General features: G+C 40.6%; 1 pseudogene; it reads right to left on the bottom strand.

Moving 5' to 3' along the window:
• Positions 1–18,756: 18,756 nt before the first annotated feature.
• On the bottom strand, positions 18,757–19,342 carry LOC122804043 (annotated as a pseudogene).
• Positions 19,343–25,727: the final 6,385 nt, after the last annotated feature.

The following is a 25,727-nucleotide window of genomic DNA, read 5'->3' as shown; positions in this document are numbered from 1 at the left end:
AATATGCATTTCCACGATGTTAATGTTACAAGGCTTATAGAAGGAACATTTCAGATATTCTTATACTATAATCCATTTTCCAGAAATTCTTTGCCTTTGGAAACAAGTTGTGACCTGTCTCACATGAAGACCAATGTTACTAAATCCGAGTTTATACATATTAAACACATCTGTTCTTTGACCAGGTGAGGATTATTAAAACTGATCTAGTGATCTGATACACATTTATACATATGAGTCATGATATCAATCAGTGGGAACAGGCTGAAAAAAAAAGGTGACTATGTCCAGGGATACACTGTTACAATATAAAAATGATGAACATGGTCACTCTTTTACACTCAACTGTGAGTAACAGCTACAAGCTAAGATCAGCAGTGCAATCATTCTGGAAAACAGTACAGAGTGATCATTTTTTGCAGTTTGTTTTACGTGATTCACTATCATTCAGTTATTGCAGGGGTGAAAATGTGAACCAGCTACTGGGATAACAAAAATATATAATTCTAATACTAATCCCAATACACAACCCAGCGCATGTGTCCCTGTGGTACCTCTAATATTTACAACTCTTTGGTCAGGATTAAAAAGTTTCACTACACTGGACAGTATGGGTAGTTTTCAGATTTGCTCACTGATCACTTGTGGCACTTCTGGGGTAGTTTATCAAGTCAGCTGCACATGTGGTGCATTCTATGTAGATTCAGTGGTATATACTAGGTTAATAACCACCAGGGTGTTTATAAGCCTAGCCATGCACCCCACCCCAATAGTGCCCCTATGTAACATGTGCATTTAATAGGAGGGGGATAAGTTAGGAAGTTTCTGGAGGCTATGTGGGGGCGTATGTTAGTTTTGGCATTACTGTCTGCCTGTGTCTATCAGAGACATGGGGGCCAGACCCGATTTCCCATCCATTGGTCAAAGTTATGCATAAACAGGGTTAGGGATGGACTCTGCATCACATGGATGACAAGTGTGTTCCAGAGCATGGAGATCCTCTGAGACACACATCTATCTTGCCACAATGTCCTATTTATGTCACAAGCAAATTTTGAATCCTTAGATCAAGTGATTCTGATGCTATTCTTTTGCTGGGATGTAAAAGGTCCCTCAGAGCTGGATCTCAGGATAATTTGAACATCAGGCATAGATCACCTCTCCATAACCTGCAGGACAATGACTGTATAGAAAAGGAATTTATGGCAGTCCATACAGAACAAAGTTTTTATATCTTGAATTCTTCTGATAAGGAACCTTTGTGTGCATTTTAACTGTTGCATAAGTCTAGCAAAGTACATATCAAAGGGGGCATTATACTCAATGATGGGTCTGATAAGGACCACATAAAGTGGCACTATGACTTCCTAGAACCTTGATGCCATGCCCTTACTTATAAGTTGGGTGACATAAAATTATTTTCTTATTCCGCGGTGGTGCAGGGTAGCATTGTTGCCTCACAGTAAGAGGTTCTCCCGTTCGATTCCCGGCTGGAGTGCGGGGAGTGCCTTCTGTGTGGAGTCTGCATGTCCTCCCCATGGTTTGGTGGGCATTCGCAAGACATGCGTAAATGGGCATGCCTTCGTTGAAGGTTGAGCATCGAGCTGGCACCTCGGTGGTCGTGAAAATCATTTGCCAATCATTAGCGGACCGGAGTTCTGTTGTGGCGACCCCTAACCGGGAAAAGCTGAAAGACAACAACTAACTTGGCTGCATGTTGGTCAAAAGCCAGATTACTGTCTACATAAGTTCCTAGACCCCTGACTATTGGGGAAACTCTTAGGAGTGTCTTATTGATGGTGTAATTAGCCTGGGTGGCTGTTTTTTCAAAGGCACTATAATTCATTTTTTGCATTGCATTTTAATCTGTGACTTGGTACCAGTCTTTTGTCTGTGTTAGACCCTCTTGTACGATGTTTGTGTTGTTGGGGAATCTATGTTAGCTCCCAGTTAGCAGTCATCTGTGAACTTGGTCATCCAAAGGCCCTTGACGTTAGCCTTTACAATGAAGAAATAGGAGTGGTCCTAGCATTGAGCCCTGAGGCAAACTGGTGAGCTATGTAGGGGTTTATGCCCCTGTGACCTTGGTCATCCAAAGGCCCTTGACATTAGCCTTTACAACGAAGAAATAGGAGTGGTCCTAACATTGAGTCCTGAGGCAAACCAGTGAGTTATGTAGGGGTTTATGCCCAGTTCGGTGAGTTTGTCAACTATACCTGAGGAATGGATCACATGAAATGCCTTAGCCAGGTTCAGGTAGGTGGTATGCACTATGCACCCTCATCCATTGCCTTGGTGACCTTCTCAAATAAGTCCACCAAGTTTAGTAGGTATGACCTTCTCTTGACAAAGCCAAACTGGGTGGTGTCCAGTGTCTGAAGGTTGCCTATGTCTTTGTTCACCATTCCCATGATAATTTGTTCCATAGCTCTGGATATCAGCCTAGTCATGCTAATGGGTCTGTAGTATCCACGGTCAGTTGATGGTCCACCCTTGTGAAGTGGGATAACCACTGCAGTCATCCATTCTCATGGCACAAAGCCTGTTTGAGGCTGTAGTTGAAAAGTGACTCAAGTGGTCCTGATATGTCATGTTTCAAGCTATTTAGGAGGCATCCTTGGATATTTTCTGGGCCCACTGAAGCTATGTTTTTGGCCTTAGAGAGCAAGTTGGTGGGGTTATACTAGTATGTATTTCATAAGGGGAGGAGGGAGGGAGGGAGTGAGGTTTGAGCTGAATTTGTCAGCCAGCAGATTCACTATGTCACTCTGCTCAGTAAGCGTAGCACCACTGAGGACCTGTTCAACACACTGCTGTGTGCTGCCTTTGTGGTTATGGACATAGCTGTAGAAGGCCTTGTGGCTGTCTTTAGCCTGTGAAATTACCTTGACCTCACAAATGGCCTTGTTGGACTTAATTAATCCTCTTACTTTCCTGTTTAGTTTAATTAGAGAGCTCTTACCATTATGGGAGTTGCTCTTCCTGATTTTAGCCATGACTTTTTTACTTTTTTATATACCCTATTAAGGTTAGGATTCAATCAGTGTGGTTTGTTTTTATAGTTTATTTTGGGCTTACTTCTAGTAGGTACATCAGCCTCTATACAGAAATTCACATGGTTGCACAGGGTGTCTGTAAACAATTCTGCATAGGTTATTGTGAAATTGGTGTTAAGAAGGGCATTCAGTTTTGGCAAACTATCACTTAATAGGAATAGTTCCTAACTGTTACATGGTTTGCTGGGGTTACAGAATTGATTTCTACTTTGAAGGAGACAGCTTTTTAGTCCAGCCTTACCAGTGAGGATGAGAAACTTGGGGGGGGGGGGGCGTATTAGCATTCTCCCATATTGGTGAGTACCATAGTACCAGGTCCAGTATGTCTGAACCTCTGGTGGGTGTACATGCTATCTGGTCAAGGACATTTATGTTAATAAAGTCCAGGAATCATTGTGCCTGCATGTTTGAGGCAGTATGTGTCTCCCAGGCTATAGAGGGATAATTAATCCTGAGCAGCAGGAGGGTAATTAAAACCTTTGCTTCCTGAAATCTTTTAAGGCAGGAAAACACTTGTTTCCTGACAGCTTTTCTCCAAAATCCCCTACTGCAAACATACTTCATTAGATTTATAATACCTGATAAATTGTGTGAATTCAGAAAATGTAAACTATGACATCACTTTGGTAGATAATGGGCTATGCAATGATGTCAGCAACAAAGGAACGTCTGTAGATGATGATAATTTCATACTGCATAATTATGAAAGAAAATTGTATTTTGTTTGCCAAAAAATACTAGTGTTATGATCAAACCAAGGGTTGTATCTCTGTAAGTATGCAAGACAGATGTAAAACATCAGTGATGGAACTGTTATCTTGTTTATGAGTCTTCCAATGATATATAACAACACGGGATAGCATACTGCTGTTCTGTGATATTGCCAAATCTATGCAAAATATGCATATAATAATTTCAGAATATTTCAAAATAATTTAAATCTACAGAACCATTTGTGTCAGATGGCGGGTATAAGCATCAACATTCTGAACCTTAATGTTCTGTGTAACATGGTACCATTTGTTCACCTGTAGGCCCAACAGCTTTTATGAAATTAATGCAGTTATGAAAATACATGTAATAGTCATAACTGCTTTAACAAATGAGTATTTATATCTCTGAATGTCTTCACACTACCCACCATATTTTAATATAATTTTTTACTAACACCCACTGCTTGAATACATCATCCCCAGCACGACAGTATTACACTCTATTTTTGCATTATTAATATAAACATAGAAATATGTTGTATCTTTCATAACTTTTTGTAAACACTCCTTAATAACGTGTTTATATCAGATCATCGAAACGGCACATTATCGAATGCCGTAACGACGAACTGCAAAACCCGAACCTTAACAATATCAAAACCTCAAAACAGCAAATTTTTTTCCCTGGGAAAAAATTTTCAGTTTCGAGTAACACACACACATCACATGCGCACTAAAAATCAGCAATACACACACATACATTTAAAAGTTACATCTAACCCTACACTACACTGCACATGCACTATCTATCCACTTACCTTAACCCAGACCCTAACCCTAAGGTCTGTCACTATCGCACACTCACCTCACCCGTGCCCTAACCCTAACTCACTTAACCTGCTCCTAACCCCAAATTCTCACTATCGCACACTCACCTCACCCACCTCCTAACCCTAACTCATTTAACCTGCCCCTAACCCCAAATTCTCACTATCGCACACTCACCTCACCCGCCCCTAACCCTAACTCACTTAACCCACCCCTAACCCCAAATTCTGTCACAATCACACACTTACCTGACCCCCGCCCTAACCCTAACTCACCCAACCCATGCCCTAACCCGAATGTCCGCAAAATCACACACACTTACCTTAACGCAATCCGTAACTTTCCACTGCATTGCTGAAAACAGCGAAGCCACAACAACGACCAACCAAATTCTTTCCCTAGAAAAGAATTCGGTTTTGTGCAGCTTCGCTGTTTTCAGCATTCGTGATATTGGGTTCGATATTAGATCATTTGAAATTCTGCCGTTTCGATGATCTAATATAGACCCCTTAATAACAACAGCTCTAGATATCCTGTGCTGACTATTTTACTGTTATGCTTAGTAAATCATGTCAGCTTGTAGATGTAGTTTTATGTATGTATCTTTATGAAGACTTCAGAAATTAGACTTTAAAAATAGTAATGAGTGCACTCATTTCAGGAGTACAGGAAAGTCTCCTGTAAAAACAAATACACTGTTACAGGATACACAGGAACTCTGCTTTCTCAATGACAATACTCTTGTAGGAAGCAATGAGTTAGTCTCTCCTATTAATAGTGTATGTGGTTTAATGTTGAGTTTCTCCAGTAGGTCTACATACAAGCTATGGGATTCTAGGGACATAGACGTTGACCTATAGCTTGTTAGGATATAGTATGAGACATTGTCTGTGGGGATTTACACATGAATACATTACAGGGCATCATCCTGTTTAACAACCTTTTATCCCTGTCTGTGCAGCTGATGGTCTAAATGTGTGGAAGCACTGAAGCCTTGCACTGCTGGAGTACTCGGCAGATTTACACCATGTCTTGGTAGCAGCCCATATGATTATATTCTCCACAGTGAGGACAGTTTGTAGGGTGTGGAGTTTCTTGTTTAGGCTCCTGCCATTGAATAGTAACACCTTTAGGTTTCTTTGGGTTTTGCTATGTCAGTAGGTTTGCCAATTTAGCATTGCTAAAAAGGCTCTAAAGGGTGAATGACGTTTTAGCCAATATTCAGAAGCCGGAGGGGGGGACGACGACAAGGTGCAGTCCATTCTTTGCAGAGCAGTATGCTTTTTTTAACCATATCCTCCCCTACTGGCATATATTGAATCCCCCTGGAAAGACACCAGAAACTATGCCAATTATTGAAGTCAATCATCTTTTGTTCATACTGTGGCATCATTATTGGTGAAGATAGAATGCTTAATACAAGGCATAACCAGTCTGAAATACATGTTCAGTGAGATCAACAATGTCTGTCTTCATGTAGTAGAGGGAGGTACATCTCAGGTCATTAATACCCACATGGACTATGATAGAATCATACTGGTACCTGCGGTGCAATGACTTGAGTGTATTTGTAACTTCATGGATCCCAGTTCCAGATAAGCAGCTAACTATGATCTTTTCCTTGTTCAATCTGGTGAGCGGGGCATGTGTGTGTCGTATAACTGACTTCCCTATGGCAAGAGTCCTGGGTAATGTGTTGCTTGCCTTATGGGTTTTGCTCTTGCGGCTCCACTGAGTATAGGCAGATATATGGTGTTTGGCATTGCTTTTGATGAGTGCTTTAGAGATTGCTGAGGATACAGGCTTAGCAGGTCATTGAGGTTTGGGAAGATTTGTTTTTAGTGCCTCAGCATAAAATGATCTGTGTGTCTGGCGGACAATATCTGCAGTGGATGTAGCGACTGTGTTGTTAACAACTTTGATTATATATTGGTCAGATCACCAGACCTTTGCACATACTTATTAAGGAACATCTTGCCCACTGGAGGGCAACACAACACTATTTTGTGTGCTACATTTAAAATATTAAACAATGCACTGCACATAAATGTCATGCAACAACTAACTGCAGTTTTGTCTTTTGTGGGTGTTGATAAATGTAGGGATCAAAATACTACTACCTCTTACGCATAAAAACAACTGGACTACAAAAAACATCTGTGGATGATTAGGATGGTGCCATTGTTTTCCACGGGTTTCAATGAAACTTTTTAACAATGATGCTGCTACTTATTATCTAGTAGATATTTTATTCCTTTTATGCTCCACCTTTATTATTTTTTCATAATGATTATCTGCAATAAATAACTTGACCATTGGAGGGCAGCACAACTAGCCACTATGTTGTGTTTTTTAATGTAATCAATTGATAGATATTTTGATTCATGAATAGACATTTGTTTTTGTTACCACAGGATGTATATCTTATAAAGATTTTTTGTTGTGAATCTAGTCATCTGTACATTTTGATCACATGATCATGGGGACTGATATAAATTGTGATGTGCAGAAACGGGATCAGATAAACTGAGGAAGCAGAGTTTCTCAGTGAAATGGGTCTTTGTGGCTATTGGGATTTTCTAGTAAACATTTGGCAAACGTGTGTTGTTTTTATTTAAATTTCATACCAACAAAAATGGCGTCAACAGTTTTACTACTTAAAATTATCACTTTATGCTTGATTTGAATATTATCTGGTTCATGATTGACATCTTTTGTTCTCCACAGAAAATTGATAGGAATATGTGATCGTCCATAGCAGTGGTGACCAAGGCTATGTATTGCTCCTTCCATACTAACTACAAGGACTTTTTATTGACTAACTGGGGCATGGTGAGTAATTAATAAGCCTCAAGCTCAGAACTATGCAACAAGCTACTCAACAGAATTGTGTCAGTGGCACACAATGTAATATGCCTAAATTCTGAGTAGGATTCTACAGGCCCTAGTTTTGGGGTGTGGGTATTCTGGGGGGCTATTCTACACTACATAGGAATTTTACATTCTTCCTGGTCTGCCCCCATTTGTAACACTACCATATTGTGTTAATGCATCGTAAACTATGAACATCCACTTGACAGCTGCCTCTTACGCAGCTAACTGGAAATGCACATGGGATAGAATCTGTTATTCATGGTTCCATGGTGTCATAGAACAGAATCTGTTATTCATGGTTCTATGGTGTCACGGGATAGAATCTGCTATTCATGGTTCTCTGGTGTCACAGGATAGAATCTGTTACTCATGGTTCTATGGTGTTATGGGACAGAATCTGTTGTTCATGGATCTATGGTATCATGGGATAGAATTTGTTATTCATGGTTCTATGGTGTCATGGGATAGAATCTATTATTCATAGTTTTATGGTGTCATGGGATAGACTCTGTTATTCATGGTGCTATGGTGTCATGGGATAGAATCTGTTATTCATGCTTCTATGGTATCATGGGATAGAATCTATTATTCATGGATGTATGGTGTCACGGGATACAATCTGTTATTCATGGTTTTATGGTGTGCCCTTTCTCTTACATTATGAGCAGAGTATGACAGCAATCATGTCAGACTCCACAGAAAGCAGTCAATGCCTGCAACCAGCCATAGTTATTTCCTCTCTGAAGTGTTTACACGTCTGTTAAAATTCAGTCTAGTGAAATGCCAAATTCACTTATGGCTACCTTCCAGTTTTGTCTCCTCAGTGTTAGTCCAGATGAGAAGTTTGCTCACCAAATATCTTAGGTTCATAGGTTCATAGGTTCATAGGTTGTACTAGGCTGTCGGCCCTAGGGCCTATACAAGCCTAGCCATAACAATTCCCTAGCTATTTCTTCCCACACTATTTACTTCCCTGGATCCCTGTCTAGCAGTGCGACTGACGTGATCCCCAGGGTGAATTTCCTTTCTCCCATCCAATCATCTCCACCACATCCCACCCTATGGCTAATGTGTATAAAGGTATTGAGACTGAATGCTCCTCTCTGGGGTGGGCAGGGGGTCTGGCCCCTTACTGACAGGTAGACTGTCTGAATTACCTGGGGTGGCCCATCAGAAACTGACACAGACAGTGGAGGCTGCAGTGGAGTGAACAGTTGACAGATGTACGGCCCAGATGGATAATGTCCTGGAATGGACTGCAGAATCACCTGGCCTGCTAGCTCTTACCACTGAGACATCAGAGAAAAGTGTGGTCCACAGCATAAGCTACCCTAATCCATCTCACCCTCTGGACAGGAATAGGAGCTGACACGTCATCTGCTCATACCATACCTTATCCCTAGCTATGTGTGTTCTGTTCCTTGTGTCCCACCCCATAGCCAGTGCTTTGGGCAATTGCACTCATCATATTTTGCCTTACCTGTACTGTCCATCCTGTGCCTCCCCATCCTAGCAGGTACACTTCTACCTATGTTCATCTCAGCTGTTATATGCTTGTCTGTCTGCTGCTGTGCACTATCCTAACCCCATTTTCTACCTTACTTTTTCTTTCACCCCTCCCCTTCTTCTCTTATCTATACGTAAAGAAAACTGGGGCCCTACAAACACAAAAATGTTGCCCTTTATTTCCTTTCCTGCACACTCGGATATGCTGGCTTTTGTGTGCCCCCTCCTCTTGTTCTTTTCCTTTTTCCTAATTTCATGCACATCCATTCCTTTCCTTCTATGCATCAAACACATGTCCACACATGTGGACACCTCAAAAGTGCAGCTGCAAATGCTATATGGCTGCTTAGTTGTGTACAGTGCTTGGTGCTGTCCTGCCAAGGGATGTGGAAACTTACATGGACAAGCTGCAATAAGCAACACTTTTATATTTTTATATGCTGATCTGAGATCATGGATTGCAGCATGTGACTGTTTAATGGATTGTGTCTTGCACTTTTTATGTTTGTGTTTCACTGCATGGCTGCGTCTAGTTGCACAGTTGCTAATCAGCTCATTTACATACCCTGAAATGTAGCAAGATGCAAATAAGCTTTGCATGTCTTGATTTGGACATTTAATGTTTTATGGTACTGCTTACTTGTGCAAATGTTGCACAGAAATGCAGGGTTTCTCTATGAATCCCACACTCTATTTTTGGGACTCAGAAATGACTCAGCATTCCCAAAGAAAAATTGGTATCGACAGCAGAGTATAAATGGAAATCCTATTAAGAATCCCTAGCATACAAATACTTGGGAATTTGATTACAACCTTCATGTTTCCTTTAGCACTCTCATACATAAATGGAACAGTAAAATCTCAAGAGTGCTGCAGATGACCAAGTGATAACGAGTTTCTCGCTCATGAGAGAGTAAAACGCATCTGATCTATCCTACTACTGCAGTCATCAAAAACAGGCTTTTTGTAGGAGAAGTCAACTTATACATCCTAACTCTGTGGTCATACAACAGAGGGATAGGCGGTCTAACATAAACAGATACTCTACACTATCTACATCATAATAGGAAAAGTCTTCAGAAATACTAACACAAAGAAAATGTGACTGGAAGTTAGAAACTACTCGTCATCTATTAAGAAAGGAGTGGTGGCCTCTTCTCTTAAACACAGTCACCCTATTATTGGAGCAACCTCAGGTGGCTCTCCGTTAAACAGGGAATTATCTTCCTTCACTGCTCTCTTCTTTTTTAACATTATTCACCTAGACCTCTATAGCTCCTTAAACTCATAGTAACTGTCAAAACCTTCTGAAGAAGCCTAGTGTTATCTTTCTCTGCTTCACCTTCCCTCGAGATGCCACGTTATTCACCATCTTTCATGGTGAATGCCTCGTCTGTGACAGGATCATTTACCTGGAACTCTCTCCCGCTGAAACTAAAACTTACTGTGAACAAGACAGAAAGTGTTCCTGCTTTGATACCTTCAAATAAACAAATGATTTAAATATTTTATTCCAAGATCCACATCTGAGTAAGACTATACTCATGCTTAATACATTTTTCTTAACAGATGGTATAACATACTAATGTTAAGGTATACTTTGGGTATGGGTGGGAGGATGACATAATGGTTAAGGTGTTTACCTTGTAGACACAAGGTGCAGGGTTTGATTCTCACATGGGGTAATTGGCTAGGCTTAACATGGCCCACAAGGGCAGTTAGCCTGGTATGAACCTATGATAGTGAACCTATGATACATATCCTTTATGATGACCTAATAGCACTTGTATCAGACAAGTACTGTACTCTTACTTTAAATTACTCTGCAACTAGGTTTTTAGATGAAAAAAACACCCTTATGGTCCACCTCAAAAATAAAGTCTGTCACAGCAAATCTTGGAAATTTCACAAAACGGGTAAAAGCAATGATCAAAGCTGCAGTAATATCCTAAGAAGACTTATTCATGACTTAAGTCTGTTGTCAGTTCACTTCTGAGTCCAAAGCACACTGCATGAGTCACTCATTGAGAAACCTTAACTCCTCTGAAAATATTCAAAGCACTGTCTGGTACCACAAACCTTGGCTGCAGTGATTTAGAAGCCACTTAGCAAACCTTTTAACTATATCCAGAAACACTTCTACATTATATGTCTTAAAAGTGAAACTTTCTATATATGTGTTTGTGAATAATGAATAACGCTGCCTTTGGCTGTTGTCACTTCTGAATTATACAATGACTGGCAATTAATATTCAAAAACGAGCATGCTGATTGGCCAGCCCAACCAGCATCCCCGTTGTAAATCTGGGAATATACTAACGCAAAAAGGTCCAGTCGCCCGGACTTTTCCCATTAGTATATCTCCTGATTTTTTTACTCTGCAGAGGTAGCAACTGAAAAAGGAAGATTTCCATTGTTTTTTTTTAAGATATCTTGCTATGTTATACGAGTTGAAGAACTCGTATAACATAGCAAGATATCTTAAAAAAAACAGAGATTTTCCTTTCTCCATTACTACCTCTGCACAGCACTGATGTACTGTGTAAGCCTGGGAAAACAAGTACCTTATGTATTCGCAGTACATCAGAAATGCCCCAGGATAATGAAAACTGCAGGAAGGCAGCACGGAGGCATTATACAATGGCATTATTTAAGAAAAGTAAGTATTTTTTTTCTTAAATAATGTAATTGTATAATAGCAATAACCCATGGCTGGGTGGGGGAAATGTTGGATTTACCCATGGTTGGCTTTGTTTGGTCACTCGGGCTTCACCCTCGTGACCAACCCACATCAACCATAGGTAAATCCAGCATTACCCACACCCAGCCATGGGTTATCACTTAAGTATCCAGTAGCAATGGTATATGACAGACAAAACGAATAAAGGTCAAAGTCCACTTAGATCCAGAAAGTCACTTGCTGGGACACTCATCCATATATTTGTTAAAGCACAGAGATTTGTACCCAGTGGCCCCCCAAGAACATTAGACATGCTCTTGAAAATCTAAATCTGGGGGAAACCACAAAGGGGAATAATACTGCATCATGACTATAAATAACTGATACACTAGTTTACACAATATCATGTGATTTATTTTTAAAGTCTTTTTATTGATGTTTAAAACAACAGAGTACTTATTGAGACATGGTTTCCATTCTTTACACCTTTCATGTTTATTTTATTAATACATTTGAACAAGTTTCCAACAAGAAGAGAACCACTTAAAATTCTGGGCATACACTGTTGGAAACTCCTGGTGTTCTGGCTGGTGATTCTCAAACAATCTGGAAATATATCGCTGATTGATAAGTATATTTCTTGGCATTTTAACTCATTCACTCCAGAGCAGCTCAGAATAACAGTGCAGCCTGAGCTCATTTTCAGAAAATCCATTTGTAATACCATACAGAAAACAAATGTGCACAACTCTTTAACTATAAGAGCTAGACTAAAAATGTAAACACGAAAGTTGTTCAGCAGGCACTGACCTTTCCAACAGTGTAAATGTTGATAGTGTATATCAAAGTCATTATTAAATATTTGGCAAGGAATGTTGATATTGTGCATATTTTTTTACCTTTTTGGAAAAGCAAAGCACAATATCTTGGTCAATGTACCATGTAGACTCATGCAAAAGCAAAGCACAATGACTTGGTCAATGTACCATGTAGACTCATACAATTTGTGTTTACTTTGTTAGTATGAATGTCAGCTTTAAAATGATACCTTAACCATTACTGTGTGATGCTCCTTTACGGAGATATTCACAGAAATATGATTAATATAATATTTCTCATAATTGATAAATAAACAAAGCATAATATTTCATTACCTGTAACAGACAGAGCTTACATATCAGTGTAGAAGTTGTGCGTCTCAATGTCAGCTTCAAAATGATGCATCATTTGTGGCATCACCATGCTCCCTTGCAAAGATATGGGCATAATAATAAAAAGTATTGGAAATGTATAATTTTCATAATCCTACAAGACTAAACAAACTGTGATATCTGTACATGTGTACAATGCACAGACACAGTTCTTTTACCATGTTGTAAGGAGTAACACTGTCTTCAAAATGAGGTATTACTTGGCACAATGACATGCTCCCTTGCAAAGTTATTTACCAAAATATGAAAATAAAAAATAATTTCCATACCCTAACTCCAAAACAAACTTTGATATCTGCACATGTGTACAACATACAGGCACATTTATTTTACCATGTTGGAACCATCAATACTGTCTTCAAAATGAGGTATTACTTAGCACATTCAGATTCTCCCATGCAAAGTTATTTACCAAAATATGGAAAAAATCATAATTTCCATAACCTGAGTCCTAACAAAACTGATATCTGTACATGTGTACAGCATTCAGAACCAGTTGTTTTACCATGTAGACACATATGATTGTAAATATACACATTCTTGGTGTAGCCAACATACTGCTGAATGGGTACATGTAAAGAGAAAAAGCAAGGTAAGGACCGCCACTCCACTAATGAACCCAGGACAGGCATGGGACTTCAGTGGAAGGCAAGGCCATCTGATCTGTTCAATACATGTACTGGCTACCCACTCAGACAGCTGATACCACTAAAGTCTCATGACCTCCTTCAATGTCAGCAGTCTTTTTTACCCATGCCTTTTCTCTTTACACATGTCCATTCAGAAATGGACCTAAGGGATCAAGTTCTGTGTTACTAAGCCCTTCCTGTCATCTAAACTCTACACATGCCTGATAAAAGAAGAATAAAAAAAGAAGTATTGCAGGATGGTTACTGACATATTTGATTGTACGTGGTAGCACTCTCCTGAAACAGTTGTTCTTTCTCAGCATCTTCACCAGCTCCTTCCCACAGTTATTTGCCAAAATCAGAAAAATATCATATTTTACTCAACACAAACCATAATAGAGTTTTACTTACCCTACTGGTCCTACTTGGTCATGGGTGTTTTCCATTCTTCTGACAAGCTGCATGTTACCAATCCTGCATAGCTCTCATCACGCCATTGTGGAGGTCAGTCAAGAACAACACAATGCCCTCCTCAGTTTGGTGAGCGCCATCCCTTCTGAACAGGTGAACATCTTCTGCGGTGATGCTGTCATGGCAGATTGTAGATCCACCAACCCTGTGCATCACGCTATGCATGAACCCATTCTGTAAATGTCTGTCCTTGTGCGCTGCCCATTGACTGTTTGCTGTTTTCCATATCTATTGAGAAATTATGTCTGACCACACAAAATGACAATGTGTCCACCACGACTGCAGCTGTTCAAAAATTGCTCTGATTTGAAACCGTAGCCTTCCGATTGGTTGACTGATCACATCATTCCCTCCAATGTGCAGCACAAGGATGTCGGGTTCAGGGTATATGGAACACTTCTCTTCCATCAAGTACAGTACTCTGCTCCAATGCATACCTCTTCTTGCAATCCAGTATACCGTCACACTAGATGTGGGGAAGCTCATGTTGTAGCGGTTTTCAGTTACGGAGGCATGGCTGGCAGCCCAGTGAATGTAGGAATGGCCACATACCCTCACTGTCACTTGTCGTTTTCTTGCTCATGAAGCCATTACAGTATCAGAAGGTGGGCGAACCTGCACAGGAAGGAAAATGCAAACAGATTACAACTACTGTTTGACAGATGTATAAGGTACATAAGTGGTGATGACGCTGCAGAGGTACATACCTACCACCCATGAAAACACCAAATTACACACAATGACTGATGAGGGGGCACAGAAAGGGCACATGTAAATGGAAAAAGCAGAGTAAGGACCCCACTCCACTAATATGCCGAGGACAGGCATGGAGCTTCAGCTCTTGGGCATCTGAAGTGTCCCATACTGACTGCCCACTCAGACTGCTGGTAGCAGCAATGACTCCTGATTGCATGCAATGGTAGCACTCTGCCTTACCTCTGCCTTTTACATTTGCATGTGTCTATTCGGCAATGCCCATAAGGAGTGAAAGGGGGGAGCTAATGTAAACTCTCTTGCCCTGACCTACGCGCATTTACTACACCTGAAGGGAGGGAGACTGACTGGAGAGCTACAGCAAGACAACATGTGAAAAGACCATGACTGACCCAGGCTTTGTCTTTTTGCATGTGTCCTTTCCCGGCGGGAATCATTGCATCAGAGTGGCACCCCTTACAAGTAAAAAGTAAACAATGTAAAATATATTCTTCCACATACACACAAAATCATAAACAAAGTATAAATGTATACACCTAAGAGAGTCATTGTGTAGTATGTCATATGACCTTAGTAATTTATAAGAAAAGCATTACTGATTTTATACTCTCAACACAATACAGACATCAGACAAGGTATAATACAGACATCAGATAAGGTACCTAAAGAAATACACATGTGAGACAGTAGGTGTGTGCATGGAATGTAAACTAGCTGCTTTTTGATGTCTGAAGTAGAGGGTATGTGTGTTGCTGTGTGTGAGAAGGTCAGAAATCTCAACTGTCCAGATGAAACTTCATAGTTTTGGTCTGTTTATCACAACAATTTGTGATTTTATTACAAATCACAGGACACAAGGCACTAAATAATAACATATATATTCATATCCTTCATACAGCCTACCAGAAATTCTCTTATTCTAGTAAATGGGATGGGGGTGGACTGCAATGACTCCAAGTGGAGAAAAAGGCAAATCTGACTTGTGCATTCATCAATATGATAACTTCTACTTATGTGAATAACAGTGACAGCTGCTGACAGTTTTGCCCAAAATGTGATAATGACTCAGTGCTATATTGTAACTGCACTGTGCTAATGACATGCAAAGTTATGCATGCTCAGACACAGGTGATAATTGCCTGTTGAGTAGGCATTCATTATATTACCTTCTGCAGCTTCAGTAAAAATAGTACAACACTTACTCAGTAAAAACAGTATAACACTTATTACTGAGCCCTTCCAACCACCTATTTGTTAGCAAGGTACCAAGCAATGAGGGATGACTCATATTACAAATCTTTGTCTACATCACAAAAATGCTGTGGTCAAGTAAATTACAACATTCTCATGTGCATTTCACTTCCAAAGCACTTGGCTAGACTCACTTGGTCAGTGGACACTTTGGAAGGGCATATGCAGCAACTAGAGTGACCCCAACTGTCCCTTACAAAAGGAATACAAGTTGTAACAAACCTGCCTTATGCAGAGTGCCATAAAGCCCTTTCCCTCTATTCAGTCTCCTATGGATTGCTGAGGGATGATCTATTTATGTAAACACTTCCAAAAAAATCCTAAACCCTCTGGACTTTGTTGCATACTTGGGAGCCATACATCTGTCCTCTCATTGCTCCTTTGTATATTGTCTTTCTACTCTCTCTCTCTGTCTTGCCAATCTTTTTAATCTCTAATTCATTCTTATAGTTATTTATTTGTTTTATTTATGTTATGCTATTTTGCTTCTGTTGACCAGGCTAGGCTGACTAAGCTGAAGAACCCCATTTCAGTCGAGGCCCGGGGAGAAAGTTCCACAAATCAGCCTTTTTTTTAACAGCAGCTTATGTTCTAGACTTGACTAAAAAAACTCTACCATAGCTGATCCTTCACTTAGCACTGCACAATCCTTTTCTATGTACTCTGAAGTCAATCCCTGGTAGGGAAGGCAGTCTCTAACTTGCAGTCCAAACTTGTGCCTCTCCTCATCTCACTGTGTTTCCTTTCTGTATCCAGTTAATTGCTCCTAATACCTTGGTTCCTTTGCCAACATTCTCCAGTAAATTCTAGCCCCCTCTTTCCTGTTTTCTATGCACTCCCGTCTCCATTCCTGTGATGGCTTAATTCCGAGAATACGTTCTGCTACTTTAAGAATATAATATTCTTTATGGCTGTTGTTATCTCCTTAATCACAAATCCTACTCTCTCCTTATTTCTCAAACTTCCCCATTTCATTATCATCCATTTCCACTCTGATTTATAACCTGTTTTTGTGTATACAATTCATAACTGTGTAGCTCTAAAACATCCATTTAAATCAGGTAATCCTAAACCACCTTGTTCCATTAGGAATCAGCTTATTCCACTTAACTCTTGCCCTCTTGCCCTCCCATATCAATCTTTCAACTCTTAGTTATCATCCACAGCTTCTTCTCTCGTTGATAAAAGTATGCCTGACCTGTATGGGGACCAAAACATTTTCACTGCTTGTATCAATATCTGTAATCAAGAGCTTCTAATTTATTTAGTATTTATTTATTTGTCTTTGATGACTGGGAAAAGTCCGACTGGGCAAAACCCATTTTCTTGATTTCTACATTATAATTGTTTAAAATCACTTTTCATTTTATCCTACTCACTAGCCATCCCTTCTAAAGAAATTGCTATCTTCCATAATAACTCTTGAATAATTTTTCATTACCGTGGTGCTGCGGTAGCGTTGTCGCCTCACAGTAAGATGCTGTCTGGTTCGATTCTCAGCTAGAGCATCTTCTGCATGGAGACATGCGTGAATGGGCATACCATCGTTGAAAGTTGTGCGTCAGAGCTGGCAACTCGGTACATAAAAATCAACTGCCAATCATTAGTGGACCGGAGTTCCGCTGTGGCGACCCCTAACTGGGAAAAGCCAAAAGAGATTTCCTTAAATTCCTCTCCTACAGGTAAATCACCAGTGTCTCATTTTTACTTCCATTACCTTGCATCTTTACCTTAGTTTTTATTGTAGTGTGAGCTGAATCACACGTATGTCAAAGCTTTCAATTAAATACACATGCTGCCTTGAAATATAATTTCTATCCAGCCTAGCCCAGTTATTCTACCTTGGGGAATAATATGTAAATCCTGTCCGAGTTCCTACTATTAGATGCCGTCTTCCATACCAAATATTCTCCTATATTACTTCAAATATCTACTCTATATTTTCCTTATAGGGCCCCTAAAGCATCCTCACTATTGCAAATCAAGTTCCAGTCACTAGCCATAAATAATATTCCTTTCTAAAAGTTGATTAAATTTAGAAGTTAGAGAAATAAATGGTGAACAAGGGAGGACCAAGCACGGATCCCTGAAAACACCCCTGATCACACTGTCTGTATGAATAGGCATCACCTACATGGAAAATGTATATTCTGTCCTTGAGGCTGATAGGTATCAATCATACCACAGTGGGGTCAAATTTTAAGGCCTTTAGCTTATAAGATTCCCAGAAATAAATGAGATTGATACTTACACTTAAATTATTCATTTCTACAGTGGTTAAGAATTATATTTAAAATCTTTCTGCAAGCACAATAATTAAACTATTTTAGCCAGCTTCAGCTATATATCAACCACTACACATGTGCACATTTGCTTTACAGTTTTTTAAAAAAGTCCCATTGTTTAAAAATGAACGAGTGTAACATAATTAAAAAAAAAATTATAAATCACAATTAAATGCAGCCTTCAGTTCAAGTCCGTTAAAAAGTAACCTATCACTGGATATTGTAGTGTTGTAAAATGTTCAGAATTATCGCTCACTAATTCATTCTCGACGAGGAATACCATTTTATAAAACAGCAATACATCCAGTGGGTCTGCAAAAACACCCACCCATGCTGAATTTCAAGTTCTCAATGCCACTGCCAGTGTATCAGGTGGCACAAAAGTCTTCAAGCACACGACCCTGAGGGCACGGCTCCTGCACCAGTCTAATACTTAGGATGCAGTAAAAGTTAGGAAAACACAACTCTGTTCGTCCGCAAGCTTTTCTTCTAAACTTCAGATCAGCCACGACCCCGGCCCCCCAACCAATCAGTCATCTCAAAGCACGCTGCATCTCATGCATCTTCTTTGGTTTGGTTTCGGCCTTTTCTGTAAAGCAGCCTTTATTGTGGTCTCGAAGACCTGCAGGACACCTTCTCTGGTTTTGGCTGAGCACTCTGCGTAGTCATATGCCCCGATTCTCTGCGCCATGGCTTTACCGTCTTCGCTCCGCACTGGGTACTGTTTACTTTTCGCCAGGTCAACGCAAAGTTTTTCATCATTCTTCAAGTCCTTATTAGGCACCAGCACAACAGGCACGCAAGGGAAAAAGTGGCATCCAAATCACAGAGACATTCTCCAAGGAGTTTGGACCACCCACTGAAAAACACATTAGGACAACATCAGTGTCTGGGTAGGATAATGGGTGAAGGTAGTTGTAATCCTCCTGCCCTGCAGTTTCCCAAAGGGCCAGTTCAACTCGCCACCCTTCAACTTCAATGTCTGTCACATAGGTCTCAAACACATTTGGCACATAAAACTCGGGGAACATGTCCTTGCTGAAAGTGATGAGGAGGCACGACTTCCTACACGTGCCATCCCTGACTACAACCAGCTTCTTCCTCATGGTAACAGCCCCAGACATAGTCATATTCTGGTATCCTTGTCCTTTTGTACACTGTATGGAACACATTCACCTCTTTAGTGGGTCACTGTTTTGTTCTTGACAGAGTAAACAAAATTGACAAAATTTTATGCCAGCCGGCATCAGCTGTTCTCTCTGAGCTGAAATGAAGCTAATTGGGGTGGGCTCACTGATTAGGACATTGGCAACCATGCTGAAACAAATCAGCTGCTTAACTTCAACTTCAGAAGATGCTTAGGACATTAGCTGCTGCTTTAACACTATTAAATATATACTCTCTGCTTACAATACAGACAATGCATTTCAATGATGTGACACATTTCAAACAAGAGGAGGAGTTACCCAACAGTACTGTCATTAAATATACATATACATTTCCTGTTGTAAGCTGTAGTAATTCGCAATGGACACTTTGATGGACAATGTTCAGCAAAAGTGATTCACAGCTAGTTTACAAACTATGAACTACGAACTACGAGACCAGCTGTAAGCCTTCCTCGAATGTCTCTTCTCTCTTTTAAAAATTGAATGTAAAAATATTTAAGCAAAAAGAGCCTCCGTTTTCACATTCAGACCCTACTACACATTTCAACTTGTAGTACTATGTTCCCGCACTCCAAACTAAACTAATCATTGCTACATGTTTCAGTTTACTTATGCATGTAGAGCTATCCATAACAGTTTTTGGGTTGTGCTTTAAAGTAGTAAGGGTTAAACACAAATTTGGATAGCTCTACATGCCTAACACTTACTACTTTACAGCAAAACCCCAAAACTGTTATTGTTGAAACTTTTTTTTACTGCTATTCTGTACAATGAGCACTTACCTTGATGGAAGGAAGATCTCCCTTGCAGCTGTATGCCACTTACCTTTCAGGGTTTCTCACAGATGTACTCTCAGTTAGGGGGTGAATTACCGGTGGTCTCCAGAAATGGTGCACAGAAATGTTCATTTACTGTAGACAGAAGAATTCAGTAGCAATAAAGCAGATGACAAAAAGGGAATTGCTACTGGAGGATGCTCTATTTATTATAACACAACAAAGAAAAGGTCAGGGGGTAGAGGTGGCAACATGGATTGCAGGAATCTGATTGGCTGCCACCACTCGCTTCCTGCAACACATAAAGAATCAGCTTGCTGTGATCACAAGCAGATACACAGTGCATGGCTAGCCGATTTTCTCGTAAATTTTAAATATAAACATAATGTTAATCCACACTGAAAATTAAGTTGAGAAGGTACCTGACAAAGTTCATGTACTTTTTCAACTTCATTTGTAACAGTGCAGCTAAAACTTTACAAAGTTAATGGCGCTTGTGGAAGGCACTCGGCTGGAACAGCATACTTTTTCATGCGTCTCAGAGAGCACTCGGGTGTAAACACAAAGGCACCCTCAGAAGCTACTTGGGGTTAATGAGTTAACCTTTCAGAGTTCTACATTGTCTTAATTTTGCCTGACTGAATTATTGTTTGCCTGAGTGAATTATTTTATATATTTTCTTTCATTGTTTTATGTTTCTCATCTGTCCTAAAACTGTTTTTTCCCCTCCCTCCCACCTTATTCTTGTAGAGTTGTTATAGTTGGTGGCTTTGCAGTTGCCCGCCCCTGCTGTAAATTTGATCTGAGACACCCCTCCTAGTCTGGTGTTCACTTTACTTAATACAGAGAGAACATTTGAGAAGGCCAACCCACTTAGGTTCTTAACCTCTGCTCCTCCTTCCTCTCTCCTTGTACTTTACTTAAAAAAAAAAAAAAAAAAAAAATGCACTTTATTTTGTTTTTGCCTCTTCTTAAAAGTACTCAATTGTATTTATTCTGCTGCATTTATTACTGCTTGGTAGTAGCCTGATTAAATTGTAACTGCTATTCTAAGCCTTTCGGTTTAAGCACTTGGGCTTCAGACCAGTTGTTTTACATTAAGGTTTGCGGTCTGCACTGTTGTGGCAGGACAGATAGCTTACATCCATCTAAATTGGGAATTGCTGATTGAAGGCTCAGTGTCTGTTATTCTAAAAGTGTATTAGTTCTGGTTTAAGCACTTGGGCTTCAGGCCAGTTATTTTACATTAAGAAGGTTTGTGGTATTGTGGGAGGAGAGTTTAGATTCTGCCCTTCTGAGCTGGGAATTTCTGGTTAAAGGATTATTGTGCCTGCTTATCTGAACTATTTCTTTCAGAAATTGGTGTGCCTTGTTTGCTGTAGCATAGACTAGATTCAGGCATGCTGAATCTAGCTTTGTTTGTATAACTTGAGCACTAATCCAGGCCATCTTTTTTGAAGAAGGTTCCCCTGCACCCTAGTGGCAAAAGTGTGCAGTTAGAACTTTGTCTGATTGAAGATTGCTGGAACAGAGCTCAGTTTTGAGCTTTTTTACTGGTTAATTGGGTGATTTGTTTAAATCAGTTTGCTTGTTTTCTATTGTTATATAAAAATGCACTTTATTCATCTGCTTTTACTGTATTTGTGTTTCTTCCTACTTTATTGCATTTATTCTGCTGCATTTATTACTGCTTGTTAGTAGCCTGATTAAATTGTAACTGTTATTCTAAGCCTTTGGTTGAAGCACTTGGGCTTCAGACCAGTTGTTTTACATTAAGAAGGTTTGTGGTCTGCACTGTTGTGGCAGGACACGTAGCTTACATCCTGCTAAGTTGGGAGTTGCTGATTGAAGGCTCAGTGTCTGTTATTCTAAGAGTGTATTAGTTCTGGTTTAAGCACTTGGGCTTCGGGCCAGTTATTTTACATTAAAAAGGTGTGGTCTGCACTCTTGTGGGAGGAGAGGGTAGATTCTGCCCTTCTGAGCTGGGAGTTTCTGGTTAAAGGCTTATTGTGCCTCTTTATTTGAACTGTTTCTTCCTGAAATTGGTACGTCCTGTTTGCTGTAGCATAGACTAAATTCAGACCTGCTGAATCTAGCTTTGTTTGTATAACCTGAGCAATAATCCAGACCATCTTTTTTTGGAGAAGGTTCCCCTGCACCCTAGTGGCAGGAGTGTGCAGCTAGAACTTGTCTGATCGAAGACTGCTGGAAAGGGACTCAGTTTTTAGCTTTTTATTGGTTAATTTGTTTAAATCAGTTTGCTCATTTGCTACTGTTATATTAAAAAAAATACACTTTATGCATTGCCACTTAGCTAGGGTTAAATTCCTGGTGCCATAAAGTCTGATCTTCAAATTTTCCCTTAGAACTAGCCAGTTTTTTAGTTTTGGCACTCAAATCTGTTTCTTTGAGATCAGCACTTGTTCAGAACTCGTTGTAAGCACTAAATAAGCTACAAATTACTACAACATTCTACTTTCCTCACTTGTCTAGAGGAAAACTGTTTTTAGTACTTAATAAATAAGCACCTATCCAGGCATGTCTAAGGGTCAGCTTCCTGTGTTTTCTCCTGTCTACCTGATGAGTCTGGGCATCTTGGGGCAATGCAGCAATTGCCTCATGCACACAGACAACCCTCTCCTCCTACCACCCAACACAACAACCTGTGAGGGATGCACTTATATAGCCAAACTGGAAGCAAAGCTCTCTTCATTCAAGACTGGACTAGACAGTCAAGAGGAGAAGGTAAACACTTGAACCACACCACACTCATCACATAGTCCCTCAAAACCTACACCACCAAAACACACACATAGCAACACAAAACACACACCTACATTCACAGAGGCTCTCAATAAAAATCTGCTCAAGCAACAGAGACCTCCAAAGCAGAAACGTATGCAACCTCCACCCCCCAACACAACCCAAATGACACATAGTCCACAAACTCAGTGTGCCACTCAACCACAGCTCATAAGGCATAACAACATACCCAACACTCTAGTCATAGGTGACTCTATAGTCAGGCACACTGATGTTCCACTCACCAGGCTAAAAATGGAGAAAGTTGCTGTCAGGATCCGCCACATATGCACACACTCAGGTCACTCCACAACAAGTACAAATATGACTCTGTCATTGTCTATGTTGGTGTGAATGACCTGAGACGTACCTCCCTGGACTACATGAAAACAGACATGGAGGAGCTCTCCGATTTTGTTGCCCAGGCAGGTATGACCCTAGCCCTGAGTAGCATCCTGCCATCACCCAGAATGAGTAAAGAATGATAACACAGTACAAGGACAAAATGATTGACTTCAACAATTGGCTAAGCTTCTGGTGTCATTCTAAGGGGATCCAGTATCTGCCTGGGATGACATGATCGACAGACCACGATGCTTTGCCAGAGATGGCCTGCACCTTTTGACCTTGGGATTCCAGATACTGGCTAAGGCTCTTGCCACCCCTATAGTGCCTTTTTCAGGCAAGGTTCAAATGACAAATTCACCACCATAACAGGTACAAGCAAGCAAAATCTGAGGGTAATGCTACTCAATGCTAGAAGTCTAAACATTAAAATGCATTCACTCGAGGCACTCCTTAAAATAGAGAACATCGACATCTGTGCAGTGACAGAGACCTGGTTCAAGGCTCCAGAGAGCACCCCTGCATTATCAGGCATTAATTCATACCACACCTTTATGCCACCTGACCTGGACCGAAACACTAAAGGTGGAGGCATGTCCATATTCATTAAGGATATCCACACCTCCAGGCTAGTTGCTCAGCATAATGCATCTGAGATTATCCAAGTGCAACTAACTCTGGGCAAGACCGCAATCCAAATTGTAACTTGCTACAGATCCCTCACCACGCCCCAGGATTCCCACTCCTCATGTCTTGATACACTGGAAAATATTAGGGTACAACCCAACACCCTAATAATGGGTGATTTCAACTACCCTACCATTAAGTGGGAAAACTACTCATGTACCAACTCTTTTGCTCAATGTTTTCTGGAATTCATAAATTCCAACACCTTGGATCAACTTATCCACACCCCCACCAGGGGCAGCAATATCCTAGACCTGGTCATTACCAACATGGGCGACCAGAGGTCAATTCCTTGTTGGTCAGATCCGACCACAAGCTAATCAGCCTAGACATCCACATCCTGCCCCCACCCCCCATTAGGGAAACCACCATAAAACATTTCTCCAAAGCCAACTTCACGCTTCTTAAGACAGAAGTGGCAAACTTAATGACACCCATGCAGACGGACAATAGAGGTATGACTGCTGAATCCTACACAAATGCACTTTATAAGCACTTACATGAGTGCATGGATCATGCTGTCCCTAACAGAACCAAGATGCTATCCTCCAAAAAAGAAAGCCAATTTGGTGGTCCCCTGCCATAAACAAACTCTACAACAGAAGAAAGAAACTGTTGCAAAAAAAGAGTAAAATCCCATGACTGAAAGAACTCCCTGGTCAGCCTCAGTAAGAAGATGAGATCCCTCATAAAATCCTCCAAAGCTAGTTATGAAAACAAAATCGCCACTGATTCTAAAGACAACCACAAAGCATTCTATAGCTATGTCAAGAATCTCACTGGCAACACCTAGATCTGCTCTGAGTTACAGCACAATGGCACTAAATATAAAGAACCAACTGATATTGCCAACATCCTGGCAGATAGGTTCAGTGCTAACTTTACCCCCCCCCACCCCCTAAAGGGCCCATCTTTATACTGGAAGAATGCAAAGTTCCTGTAATCACGGCTGAACAGGTGAAACCCACACTCTCCAAAGCCAAGAACACAGCATCCATGGGACCTGACAACATCCCAGGCTGTGTTCTACATGAACTACAGAATGAACTGTCACCCCACCTAAGCACCATGTTCAATCATAGCCTCACCTCAGGCTTTGTGCCCACTGAATGGCGCACAGCGACGGTTATCCCACTCCACAAAGGGGGAGCCACCACAGACCCCGGGAACTACCGCCCCATTAGCCTAACGAGCCTGGTCTGCAAGGCTATGGAACATATTTATTTATTTAACATTTGTTGACCGGGAAAGTCCGACTAGGTTCCACAGATCCTGTTTTCAGCGGAGGCCCGGGGAGAAATCCTCCAGAAGCATGTCTTTAGATATCATCATGGAACTTATAAACAAAGACATTGGTAATCTCCAAACTCTGGACCCCACCCAGTTCAGGTTTGTAAAAGGCAGAGCATGTCTCCTAAACCTGATTGACTTCTTTGAAGCAGTCACCAAAGCCGTAGACGAGGTTAAGGTGGTTCACACAGCCTATCTAGATCTCGCCAAGGCTTTTGACACCATCCCCCACTCTGGAATTATAGATAAACTCACTAAACTAGGTATAAATCCCTATGTCACAAGATGGGTTGCCAACTGGCTCACTGACAGAACCCACACTGTGAAAGTAGCAGACTCCAAATGTGACTTCAGACCAGTGACAAGTGGAGTACCACAGGGTTCATTCCTGGGCTTGTCCCCTGTAGAAACGTAGTAGAAAGTGTGTTTGTTAGTTAGGT

The sequence above is a fragment of the Protopterus annectens genome, chromosome 6.part0 (assembly GCF_019279795.1).
Source record: "Protopterus annectens isolate FY-2018-M chromosome 6.part0, PAN1.0, whole genome shotgun sequence".
Taxonomy (NCBI): Eukaryota; Metazoa; Chordata; order Ceratodontiformes; family Protopteridae; genus Protopterus; species Protopterus annectens.
This window is presented reverse-complemented; position numbering and strand designations above follow the sequence as displayed.